At 42.1% G+C, this 13,281-nt stretch overlaps 1 protein-coding gene across 15 annotated transcripts in view; it reads left to right on the top strand.

Moving 5' to 3' along the window:
- The first annotated feature begins 4,853 nt into the window (after positions 1-4,853).
- The window catches only part of Crem (cAMP responsive element modulator), a 74,033-nt gene continuing 65,605 nt past the window's right edge, over positions 4,854-13,281 (top strand). For 3 of the 15 annotated variants that reach the window (XM_021215170.2, XM_021215163.2, XM_021215154.2), the window contains exon 1: positions 4,926-5,093. The gene's annotated coding sequence lies outside the window, so the exon portion shown is untranslated. Of the gene's footprint in view, positions 5,094-5,228; positions 5,731-6,782; positions 6,858-13,281 lie in introns of those variants that run through there. The other 12 variants (XM_021215157.2, XM_021215162.2, XM_021215155.2 and 9 more) reach the window with 6 other exon arrangements.

Below are 13,281 nucleotides of genomic sequence, written 5' to 3'. Positions count from 1 at the left end.
GGGGGGTTTTTACACATCTGTGAAGAACAAAATGATGTAATGTATACTGTGCCTCTAGGTTTTTTGCTTTGTTTTGTTTTGCTTTGCTTTTTTTGTGTCAACTTGACATAAGCTAAAGTCATCTGATAGGGAACCTCAATTGAGAAAATGCCTTCATACAATTGAGACTGTAGGGCATTTTAAAAATTAGTGATTGATGGGGGATGGCCCAGGCCATCATGGGTGGTGCCACTCCAGGACTAGTGGTCGTGGGTACTGCGGGAGAGCAGTCTCAGCAGACCATTAAGCCAAATAAACACTTTCTTCCCCAAACTGCTTTTTGTCATGGTGCTCCAATACAGAAATAGTAACCCTAAGACATGCAGGAAAATGAATGGAACTGGAGATGAACTTGTTCAATAAAACTAGCCAGACTCAAAATAACAAGCACATGTTTTTATTCCTGTTGCATGAATAACAAAGACAATGGAGCTTATTGCGGTTACTTAAAGGGAGCTGTATCACTGAAAAGCCCACACCAGTATGGGTGATAATTCACTAAAATTTATATCCCTAGAAGTCTTTGTCCAACTTACAGACTGGTTCTATGGAGGATCCTCTCTGCTGACAATTGTTTACTGCTTATATGACCTTGGGAAAGGGACTTGGGAGCCTTATAACTTTCTGAGCTTTTGAGTCATATAATTTTGTAAGCTTCTCAACTTAAAGAGCCTCTCTCTAGACTCTAGGAAAGAATGTTTCCATTAGGAGGACAGAGCTACAGGACACTTCTGGCCATCTTATATTCTTTCTTACTCCTCTTCCACAGTGTTCCTGAGCCCTGGAGGGAGTAATACAAACAGGTGACTCTTTTATTTCATGTGGCTGGGCATAGGGCCCTATATTACAGCAACAGTCACTTATTCACCAACTTGGGCAGTAGTAACCCCCCGGCGGTATCTGCTATTCACTGCAAAAGGAATTTTCCTTCCACGAATGAAGTTGACAGTAGCAATATTTAATGATATTAACACAAATACTTAGAAAGCAAGTTGATAGGCACATGACATTCATTTATCAAAACAAGAACAATTGCTTTACCACTGGTACCAATGAATTCCCTGACTTTGCTTAACTTTAGTACCAGGTAAGAGTTCACACCTAGAATAAGCTTGAAGTCCAACAGGAAAACAACATAACAGTTGTACCAATATTGGATCAGTGGGTACATCTTGCCTAGTATAGTGTAGCATACATAGTCATAACTGAACAGGACTATTGACATTTCCCCTCTAGTAGTTTACCTAGCACTTTCAGGCAAGACAAAAGCTAGCAGAGGGGGGTGGGGTGGGGGGAGGGAATTGGAGGATGTTTTCAGCTTAGACAGTCTGATTTCTCCCTGTTCGTCATAGCCAAAGCTTATGATGTCTTCAGCAATTGGTTCTTAACATCTAGTTCTGACATGCAAGGAACAGGAATGGCAATGGTTTAATGGTCTGTGCGCCTCAAGGGTCTTCCAGTCCAACAGTTCTTGTACTTGTATTTTTGCCAAAGAACTTTATGGAAACTGGGTGTGCTTTTTTTCTTTAAAAAAAAAAACCTGTAATTTTTTTTAAAGTGTAAGGTACTCAAAAACTACCATTATACACTTTAAACAAACTTTAATGTTTATTTATTGATTTGTTTGTGTATGTGTATTACATGTGTGTTTATGTTATAGCACATTTATGGAAGGCAAAAGACAACTTGCAGAAGTTAGTTCTCTTATTTGTCATGTGGATGCTGGGGATTGAACTCATGTCTTCAGGCTTTGCAGCAAGTATCATTACCTGCTTCTTAAACCATTTCACAAGTTTGTCTATTTGTTTGTTTGTTTGAGATAGCATCTCATGAATCCCATCCTGGCCTCAAAAGTATTATACAGATCTGACTGGCCTTAAATTCCTAATTCTCCCCTTTCCACCTCCCAGGTGCTGGAATAACTAGTGGATACCAGAGATGACCTTCTTACTGTGATGGGACAGTGACCAGGACAGCGCTTATAAAAGAAAGCATTTAATTAAGCATTCAATTAGGGTTTGCTTACAGCTTCAAAAGTTTAGTAATTATCATCATGGTAGGAAGCCTGGCAATATGCAGGCAGACATGGTGCTAGAGAAGGGGCATCAGGGAGAGAGAGAGAGAGAGAGAGAGAGAGAGAGAGAGAGAGAGAGAGAGAGAGAGAGAGAGAGAGACAGGCCCTGGCTGGCTTGGGGCTTTTGAAACCTCAAAGACCATTCTCAGTGATGCACTTCCTGCAACAAGGCCACCTCTGAATACTTCTAATCCTTTCAAAGAGTTCCTTCTACTTCCTGGTGACTAAGCATTCAAATATATGGTGGTCTTCTTCAAACCACCATACCCACAGGACACTGAAATTACAGTGGCATCATGCCCCATTTACACAGTGCTGGGGATTGAAGTTGCTTGCTTAGCATGTGCTTTTCCCCATTCAGGCCCTATGGTGAAGCAAGGCTACACTCTCTCCTGCTATACCTTCTGATAGAGCCAGCTATTCTAATGGGTTCTGGGCTTGTATGTGGCCTTTGCCTTTCTACTGTTCTTGGTGGTTTTTTTTTGTTTGTTTGTTTTTTTGTTTTTAGATTTATTTACTATTATATGTAAGTACACTGTTGCTGTCTTCAGACATACCAGAAGAGGGCATTAGATCTCATTACAGATGGTTGTGAGCCACCATGTGGTTGTGGGATTTGAACTCAGGACCTTCAGAAGAGCAGTCAGTTCTCTTAACTGCTGAACCATCTCTCTCCAGCCCTTTTCATACTGTGCCATCTTGCTGACCTCAGCTTCTTAAGTCACCTGCGAACAGCGTTCACTGTGAATTGGCTTCATGCAGTGTGAGTGTCCACCTTCCTCAATAATTACTTCTCTACTGCCCTCTGGTCCCTCATACTTATGATGCTCCAGCCAGTCTTCAATAACCAAGTGTACCTCATGACTCATGTGAGTCCATCAGGGACAATTTCTTTTTCTTGCATCCTGCCAGCTGTAAACAAACAAACAACCCCACCCCCACCCCAGCAAGCCATGTCTCTACCTCATTGTTTTTGTATCCGTATTTTTCCTGCCAAATCTGAGGTTGGTGTAGTGGATAGCATCTGTGTGTTGTTTTTTCCATTGTATTTTTTTCCTTACAAGAGCACATTGTGTCTACTGGGGTGAAGTAGAAATGTAGTGCAATGGAAACTCCCTGGAATCTACAAGGGTGAACGTAGCAAAGACTTGTAACTTCTGTTACCAGGCAAGACTTCCAGTGGAGGAACAGACACCAATCCAGTCATAACCTTTGACCTACAATTTGTCTTGACTGCAAAATTTGCTGGAGTGAAGGTGGACTAGAACTTGTGGGAGTAGCCAACCAATGACTGGTCCAATCTGAGACCCATTTCATGTGAGGGAGCTTTTTCCTGACACTTCCAGAAGCCAGAGGCTAGATAGCCCAGAGACCTAGGAAAAAAATCAAATATGACTGGCAAAAAATAAAAAAATCAATGAAATGATTCATAATGATACTCTCCTATATTCTAGACTAGGACCTAGGATAATCATCACGACAGAGGCTTCATCCAGCAACTGATATGCAGATGCAGAGACATACAGCCATATATTAGGTAGAGCTTATGGAATCCCCTGGAAGAGAGAGAAAAAGGATTGTAGTTGCCAGAGGGTTCAAGGACACCACAAGAACATGGGTCCTCAGAATCAACTAACAGGGGCTCACAGAGACTGAATGATAATCAACGAGGCTGTATAGGTCTAACCTAGGTCCTTTGCATACATGTTATCCTTATGTAGCTTAGTGTTCTTGTGGGACTTCCAACAGTGGGAGTGGTGGTATCTCTGACTCTTTTGCCTGCTTTTGGGACCCTTTTTCTCCTACCTGGTTGCCTTGTTCAGCATTGATATGAGGATATATGCCTAGACATACTGCAAATTGTTATGTCATGATACCCCCGGGAGGCCTGCTCTTTTCTGAAGGGAAACAGGAGTGAATCTGAAAGAGAAGGGGATTTGGGGGAAGGCCTAGGTATACAGGAGAGAGGGAAAACTTTGGTCAGGATGGAATATAGGAGAGAAGAATAAAAAAAGCCCCTGTGTTTAAGAGGACCAGACTCTCTTGAGGAGGGCATGGAGTAAGAGGAGGCATTAGAAAGGTGCTAATCACGTAGGTGACTGCTTTACAGACCTTATGCAAAATCTCACGATTGAAAACGAAACTCTCCATTATTAATAGGCTCTAAAAAGAAAGGTCCTGGCTTTTACCAAACCGCTTTACTATCCTCTGCCACACTTCTGCCTAGGGCTTGTAGCTACATGTTTGGACGTTGGGGCGAACAAGTTCTCCTGAGGCAGGCTAGGAAGAGGGACCGCGACAAAGTACACTCCAGACCTAGCGACGGTTTCCAGAACCACTCTTGAAGCCGGGGAACTCGGCAGGCTTTAGCGCCTAGCATGCGCCTCCGGCAGAGACCGAACCCCCACACTCTGGGCTTGAGGTCAGAGTCAGGAGTCATCCTAAAAGTAAGAAAAAAAATGAGGACGCATTGCATAGCATCGTTGTAGTTGCAGAGTACGGACACTTCGAGCGCACGCGCGGAGGATGTAGCTTCCGGTTTCCTGTCGCACCCCTTAGCTCCTCCTAGTCATCCGCCTCAACAAGGCGTCGTCCTCCAATACGCCCCGCCCCCAAGGCTCCGCCCCGACCCCCCGTTCTATTTAATTGTTGGATTGTCACCTCTGCAATCCCGCTGACTGCCAGCAGGGGGCAGAGTTCGAGCCTGCAACTTTTTTCTCCTCCGGCCCGGTTCCCTTAGAGAGGCGGTCGGCGTGGGGGAGGGGAGGGTGGGGCTCGAGGTCGCAGTTCGGTCCGCTGCTTGCGCGGCTTTCTGTTCGCGTCGGCGGAGAGGCCGCGACAACCGCATCAGAGCTGACGTGGGAGCGACGTGGGTCCGCATCCGCCGGGTTGCCTGGGCGGCGGCCGTCGGGCTCTGCGTCCCCACCTCCTCCCGTCCGTAATCAGTGACGAGGTCCGCTACGTAAACCCTTCGCGGCGGGTAAGTGGCGCGCCTGCCTCGCATCACAGCCCGCGGCGGGCGGCGGCTGCTCGGGACGCGCCTTGCCGCCCGGCCTGCCCTCACCGCCGCCCGCCCGCTCGCGGCTCGCCACCGAGAGCTCCCCGGGCACGCAGCCGGCCGCCTGCGCTCGCCCTCTTCCGTGCTTCGTCTTGGTACCGGCGAGAAAGCCTGCGGTCAGAGAGCCGGGCGGCCGCTCGGGCTTCTCAGTCTGACAGGAAAAGGGCGTCGGTGGTGCTCACCACAGTCCTGGGGCCGCCGTAGCGCCTTCGTCCCAGCGTTGCGTTCGCAGTGTAGATAGAAAACAACGTGCCCCATTTCTTCCAGAAGGGTGGCGCAGGGACTGCACCATCTAGTCATTTTGTCCCCATACAATATAGAGCCGGGGGTGCGGTGGCGAGCGGCCGGGCGAGTCGCAGTTGGTGGTCCGGAGGGTCGACTACTGGATTTCCAGACCCGGAGTAGGGGAGACGTGTCCACACAGTTTTTTGTCTCCTGTTACAGGCGTAACTGACCGCCAGCTTTAAGTGGCAGGCGCCTAAGGTCCCAGGACCCTACCCGGAAAGCTGCTGTCTGCTAGTCAGCACCTCATTGGAGCCCTGGTGCCAGTGTGGCTTAGGTGACTTATGTGCTTCTGCTTTTCTGCGCAGTGTGAAACGGGGGCCGACCGGGCCACCTTCATTCAGCATCACATTAGTTAGAGTAATTTATGCTCGTGTTTTCACCCTGGTCTCCCAGATTGTGATAACAAGCTTTTTCCCCCTTCATTAGATACTTATTTAAATCTCGGAACCTCACACTCCTCAAAGGAACCATGTATTTTGGCCAATAAATGTGATTATTTAACTGAAACTTTTTGAGAAAGGGTCTCATGTAGTCCTGGTTATGTAGTGGCCAGATATGTGAGATATAAATAAACTTTTAAATGCATAAAAGACAGGAACTTTAGTCTTTTTGTTTTTAACTGTGCCCAAAGGTTAATGAAATTTCTCTCTACTGAAAAAGTTAAACACACTCCAACACTATAGGGGTTTTCTACAGAAGTGAGTAACTGCATGGCTATATACAGTCTTGCCTAGAATTATAGCATGTTATCAAAAAACACACATAGGAATTCTGGCCAAATCTTAATGAGAATTTAATTTCTCAAGTTATTAAGTAAATATTGGGTTATAAAATTGAGCCAGGTAGTCTACTGGGATGCTTGCAAATGTTCTGTCGCATTTAGATAGACTTTTAAAAATACTTAAAAATTATTTAATTTTGAAAGGTGTGTGTGTGTGACAGAGAGAGAGAGAGAGAGAGAGAGAGAGAGAGAGAGAGAGAGAGAGAGAGAATATGAATGAATCCTGATATTTAGGTGTTCTTGGAGCTGGCATTATAGTGGTTGTACACTGCCTGGTGTGGGAGCTGGGAACTCAACTCAGGTCCTCTGAAAGAGCAAGAAGTGATCTTAATAGCTGAGCCAGCTCTCCAATTTCATTTAAGTAGACTTTTAAAAAATGAAACAAAAACTTAAACTCTTGCCATTGAGAGGCTTTTACAACAGTGATAGAACATTAGTTGATGGGGAAACAAATCTGAAATATCTGAAAATTTAAAGTATTTTTACTTTATTAAACTGATGAATTTCATAAATAAAGGCAATTTTTGTTGTTTGTTTTGAGACAGGATCTCATGCTATGTTCCAGTATGTTCTTGAATCTGTGATAATCGTCCCTCAGCCTCCAAATGCTGGCATTATAGGTGTGTGCCCAAATCAACTTTGAGAATAGATAAATACAGTGGATATGGTTTCAGTATATCAGTTCAGACATTTAAACATAGAGATGTTAGGAAAAAATGTCTCATCTGTAACACAGTGCTCATAAATGAACAGTTTAAGGGGTTACATTAATAATTAACTTTAGTTCAGTCATGTAACACTGTCTATCATTGGAGAGTCCCCTGGTAGGTTATTACCTGTATCTTAATTCTCTGCCCACAAACAGAAAAGAAATACATGAGGTTTTTAAAATATATTTTTTACTATGACAACTGTATAGTAAGGACTGTTTTTGTTTTCTGGTGATGGAAGAGAAGGAAGAAGGAAATCTCAGGGAATGTTAGTGGGCATTAGTTTTTGTTTCTGTTGAGACTGGGTCTCACCATGTCGAGTAAGACTGGTTTTCAGAACCGAAAATTGACTCAATTTACTTCTCTGATACTGCAGTTTTATTTTATTTTGCTTGGAAATGTCTTACTTTTCTATTGCCATGACAAAAACTCTATGACCAAGGAGTTTGTTTTTGTTTGTTTGAGTATATCTGTACATCTATCTATATGTCAGAAAATGGCATCAGCTTATGCTATAGATGTTTGTGAGCCACAATGTGGTTGCTGGGAATTGAATTTAGAACCTCTAAAAGAACAGCTAGTGTCCTTAACTATCTTTTCAGCTCTGATCAAGGCAGTTTATAAAAGAAAGCATTTAATTGGGCTCATGGCTCCAGAAGGTTAGAGTCCATGACCATCATGGTGAGGAGCACTGCAGCAGGCAGGCAGACATGGTAGTAGCTCAGAACCTTCATCTGACCCACAAGCATTAGGCAGAGAGGGCTAACAGAATGTTGTGGGGTTTTGAAACCTCAAAGCCTAACTCCAGTGACACACCTGGTTTACAACAAAACCATGCCTCCCAAGCCAATGTTTCTCACCTGTGGGTCATGACTCCTTTGGGGGGGGTGTCAAACAACCCTTTCACAGGGGTTAAATATCAGATATTTAAATTATATTACAGTTATAAAGTAGCAACAAAAATAATTTTCTGCTTGGGGGAATCGCCATAACATGAGGCACTGTACTAGTGTGTCATAGCATTAGGGTCAAGATTAACTGTCCTTGCCAAATAGTTTAAACCAAACATTAAAATATTACAGCTTTTTTTTTTGTTTTTTGTTTTTTGTTTTTTGTTTTTTCGAGACAGGGTTTCTCTGTGCAGCCCTGGCTGTCCTGGAACTCACTTTGTAGACCAGGCTGGCCCTGAACTCAAAATATTACAGCTTATGGAGGCCATTCTCATTCAAACCACCACAAATGTTTTTAGAGAATTCTTTTTCTTCAGTGAGTAACAAGATCAAACCCTGGGTTTGCGTATACTAGGCAAACACTCTACCCCTAAACTATAGTTTCAGAAGTTTGATAGGATGAAAGCCCTCAGCTTTGGAATTAGGACAACTTTATCATATATAAAGACATGCCACTCCTTGTGGATACTTTGGACACTTTATTTTTATGATTAGTGTGGGTGTATGTATGGTGTTCACATGTCTGTGCAGTATGCTCTTTTGTGTGTCTTCATGGTGAAGCCAGAGCAAAATACCAAGTGCCATCTATTGCTATTTGCTGAATTGCCTTGAGACAGGATCTCTCATTGAGCTGGAAGCTACTATTTGAGCCAGACTCAAAAATCTTTGTGTGAATGGCATGCATACTCATGCCTCGCTCTTTAGGTGGGTGCTCAGAATGTGAACTACAGTCCTTAGGTTTTTATTATTTTAGAACAAGGATTCTTACCCACTGAGCTATCTTCCTAGCCTACAATGCTTTTATTTATTTGATTGTTTTGAGGCAAAGTGTCATATTGCCCAGGTTAGACTTAAACTTCCTGTGTAACTGAGAGTTGCCTTGAGCTATCAGTCTTTTTTCTACTTCCCAGGTGCTGGGTAGATGCTGTATTATTAAAATTGCCAAAGGGATTAAATTTGGTTATATTTCTTCAGTTAAGTATTGTTTAAAGAAAATTTAAAAAATTATTTTTTTTTATGTGTGCGGGTATTTTGCTTGCATGTATATGCACCACATGCATGCCTTCTATCATTAGAAGTCAGAAGTAGTAGTTCAGTGCCCTGAAACTAGAGTTACAGATAGTGGGTGTTGTGAATAGAACTTATGTCTTCTGCAAGACCAACATGTACTTTTAACTACCGAGCCACCTCTCCAGCTCCTTAGGTATTTTGTTCAGATATAAAAGCTAGAACCAAACTAGGTAAGTATAATGTTTAAATTCTTCTCTGGGAATACTGGCTAATTCAAGTATCTGTTTCCCTATATTCATGTTTTACATATTTGTATTTTATTATCCATCCATCCATCTATGGTTTTCCGAGACAGGGATTCTCTCTGTAGCCTTGTCTGTCCTGGAACTAATTCAGTAGATCAGGCTGGTCTCAAACTCAGAGAGCCACCTCTTTCTGTCATCCAAGTGCTAGGATTAAACGTGTGCTCTACTACTGCCCAGCTTTTATTGTTATAAATTGTATTTTATGTGTATGGACATTTTACCTGCATATGCCTGTGCCCTTTGTGTGTGTGTGTGTGTGTGTGTGTGTGTGTGTGTGTATGTGTGGTAGAGAGTGATAGCAGATGCACACTTTGCACTGTGTTATATCCATAGCTTTTTTCGTTGTGCTAATTGTAGTTTTTAATTCTTTTTGCTTTCTGTACTTTTTTGCAAAGCATAATTTTAGTGTATGACTTAAAGATTCTATTTTTGGTATTTAAAGGAAATAAATACCTAAAACTTTGACTGTTTTATACATGTTTTATATAGTACTTTTGATTTTTATAATGTTCTTTCCAGTATTTTATATTTAGCTTTACCTATAGTATACAATCCCAAAGTAGAATTTAAAAAGTTATTATTATGTGTATGTGTGTATACCTTCTTGTGGGTTTATGCATGTGAGTGCAGGTGGCAGAGGATGCCAGTGCTATCAGATCTACTGTAGATGGACATACAGATGGCTGTTGGATTTTGAACTTGGGTCCTCTGGAAGAATAGCAAGTACTCTTAACTGTTGAGCTATCTCTCTAGTCCCCAAAAGTATAGTTTCTAGAGGGAAAATTATTTTCAAAATATTTAGCTTAGTTTTTAGAGGTATTACTCTCTTTTTAAATGAGTTGACTATCCAATGTACTGTTTAACACAGTTCTAAACTGCAACAAATGTACCTAGCATAATGAAGCCAGGTGATAAGCACAGCTCACCAGTTAAGCAAACACTGCTACACTGCTGCCAAGCCCTTGACATTTTGATGATGGAAATTGACTAGTTTTATATGTATATTGGAGGTAGAATTTTACAATGTGGCTCTAGGCTAGCCTTAAGCTCACAGTGGATGTGGCTGGAGAGAGATATCAGATAAGTGGCTCAGATCACACAGCTTGAAAGTAGTGGAACTTTTGTTCCTACTCCATCAATTGACAATGCTCTCTACCCACCTCTATCACCATATTGTACTTGTCAGCCACATTTCTACCTCAGGAGTTGAGGACAAAGATATTAGGTATGAAGAGAGGACTGTTAGGGTGGCTGAGTTAGTAGCTCTGTCATTCATTGATAGGAGTACAGCAAGGGACCATTGTTGGATGAGAAGGCAGGTTTGATGTAGCTTTGAGCATTTTTGTTTAATATCTGTGAGCCAACCACTAAGAAACATCTGGCAGATTCTGGGGAGGACGGTGTACTAGAGAAGTATAGCCTGAAGTGAGAATTGAGAATCATCAACTAAAGATGAAATGGCCTAGGGAAAATTGGAGCATTGTTGTTCCTGGAGGCCTGGAGAATGCTAACCTTTTTTGTTTTGCTTTTTGAGACAGAGTCTCACTATGTAGCCCAGGCTTGCCTAAAACTTGCTGTTTAGACCAGGCAAGCATTGAACTCACAGAGATTAGCCTGCCTCTGTCTTCTCAGTTTTAGAATTGATGGCATGTACCACCACACATAGCTAGAATGCCAACTTTATATGAGTAGATTAGCAGATGTGGTTTAAATAGGCTCATTCCTGTAATTCCAGCAGCAATTAAAAGGTTGAGGCAGAGCTGGGCAGTGGTGGCACATGCCTTTAATCCCAGCACTTGGGAGGCAGAGGCAGGTGGATTTCTGAGTTCGAGGCCAACCTGAGTTCAGGACAGCCAGGGCTATACAGCAGAGAAACCCTGTCTCAAAAAACCAAAATAAAAAACAAAAAACAAAAAACAAAAACAACAACAACAACAACAACAAAAACCAAGCTGAGGCAGGAGGATCACTATGAGTTTGCAAGTAGTTTGGGCTACAGAGCGAGATGCTGTTCCAAGTGTTTATTATATTTTATGTATAGGCATTTTGTGTGTATTTTGACACATCATGTGCGTGTTTGGCACCTGCAGAGGCTTCTGAGGGCATCAGACAGATTTTCTGGGCCTGGAGTTATAGATAGATGGTTGTGAACCACCATGTGGGTATTGAGAATGAAGTCCTGGATGAGCAGCCAGTGCTCTTAGCCACCAAGCCATCTGTCCAACCCCAAGATCCTGTTTCAAAAACAAAAATCAAGGGAGAACAAAGGGCTGATTAATTTGGAAGAAGGTAGTGTTACAAATCCTTCAAGAGGTTGGAATTTGAAGTAGGAAATGTTGAGGAGACATTAATGAAAATGGAGCCTAAAAAGAGTCCTGTAGACTTGGCTAGTTGGCAGTCAGTCAGGACCAGGGATAGCGGGGAGGGGAGGAGAGCGAGAAACAGAAAGAGACCTGAGAGGAGACAGTTCTCTGATAATTCCGAGCCAGAATCTAGTGTAGTTGGTTATTGAGGCTACTCTTTAGACATGCTTGTGATACCAGGAAATTGGTAATTTCAGTGATGACCGCCACTAGGAAGAGGGAGCAGGTCGCTCTTCCTGAATTTCATTGACTACCTTTTCATCATTTTTTTTTCTTTTACTTTGTCATGATTTCTTCGTTGTTTTGAGAATCAGTCTCACAGTGTAGTCTTGGCTGGCCTGAAACTTATAGTTCGATCAGAGTAGCTTTGCACTCACAGAGATCTGTTAGCCTCTACCTCATAAGTGCTGAGATTTTTATTTACTTTTTTTCCTTTACTTTAAAAACATTAATTCTTAAGAATATATAAAATGGTGGCACATATCTTTAATCTCAGCATATTGGAGTAGGGGATCTCTGTAAATTCAAATCCAGGTGGTCTATATAGCAAACTCTAGGTCAGCAGCGTCCACACAGTGAGACTTTATTTCAACAACAAACAGCAACAGAATGTATTAGTTAATCAGGACAGGCAAGATGGAGTAGTGGGTAAAAGTGCAGGCCTGATGATGATCTGAGATTAATTTCTAAGTCTCACAGTGAAAGAAGTTGAGTCCAAAAAGTTGTACTTTGACATCTACTGGTTTACCGCCTCACACATAAACACAGAATAATAAAAAGATGAAATTTAAGACTTGTATTATTCAATGAATTACAATATCTTATAGTGAAATATAGAAATTGCCAGTTTTCTACTTTATTGTCCTGTGATTGTTATTGCTCAAATATGATCATTATTCTTTGTTTATATATCTGTTCTCTCTTTAGAGTGCAGACTCTTGGAGAATAGAGTGCCTATATTGTAGAGTGTCTCCAGGACTTTGTGTAATAGCATGGCATAGTGGATTCTGATTAATATTTAATGAGCTGATGGTCCCTATCCTTTCTCTTGGTTATAGGACTTTTAAAGTGGATAAATGTTTCCTCATGAAATGCTACTAGCATCATGTAACAGGGTTAATCTCAAGGAATGGCACCTTATCTTTTAATATTATTATTATCATCATCATTAGTGTGCATGTACATGCTCTAGGAGCTGGGAGATGTGTTTACTGACCAGAGGACACTTTGTAGAGTTGGTTCTCTCTCCTTCTCCCTTAGTGGGGTCTGGGGGCTGAAATCAGACCACCATGCTTTTATATAGGCAATACCTTATCAGTTCAGCTGTCTTGTCAGTTCTTCACTTTTTTACCCCAAGTTTTATTTATTTTCATTTTATGTGTACAGTTGTTTTGCCTACGTTCCTGGCATACATCTTGAATTCCTGGCCATCTTTCTAGCTCCGAGGTGAAATTTTGTACATTTTAATCTTTTTCTTCACCAGTTTTACCTTATTTCACAGTGTATGCATATCTGTCTTTGTACCATATGCATTCAGTACCTGGGGGAAATCCAGAAGAGGGCATTGGCTTCTCTGGAACTAAAAGTACAGGTGTTCGCTACTGTGTAGGTGCTGGAAACCAAGCCTGGGTCCTTTAGGAGAGCTTAACTGATGAGCCATCTCCCTTCCCTCCTCTTTTTTTTTTTTTTTTTTTTTTTAAAATTT

This window comes from Mus pahari, chromosome 15 (genome assembly GCF_900095145.1).
Source record: "Mus pahari chromosome 15, PAHARI_EIJ_v1.1, whole genome shotgun sequence".
NCBI classification, from domain to species: domain Eukaryota; kingdom Metazoa; phylum Chordata; class Mammalia; order Rodentia; family Muridae; genus Mus; species Mus pahari.
Note: the sequence above shows the minus strand (reverse complement) of the source record. Positions and strands in the feature narration are given on the sequence as shown.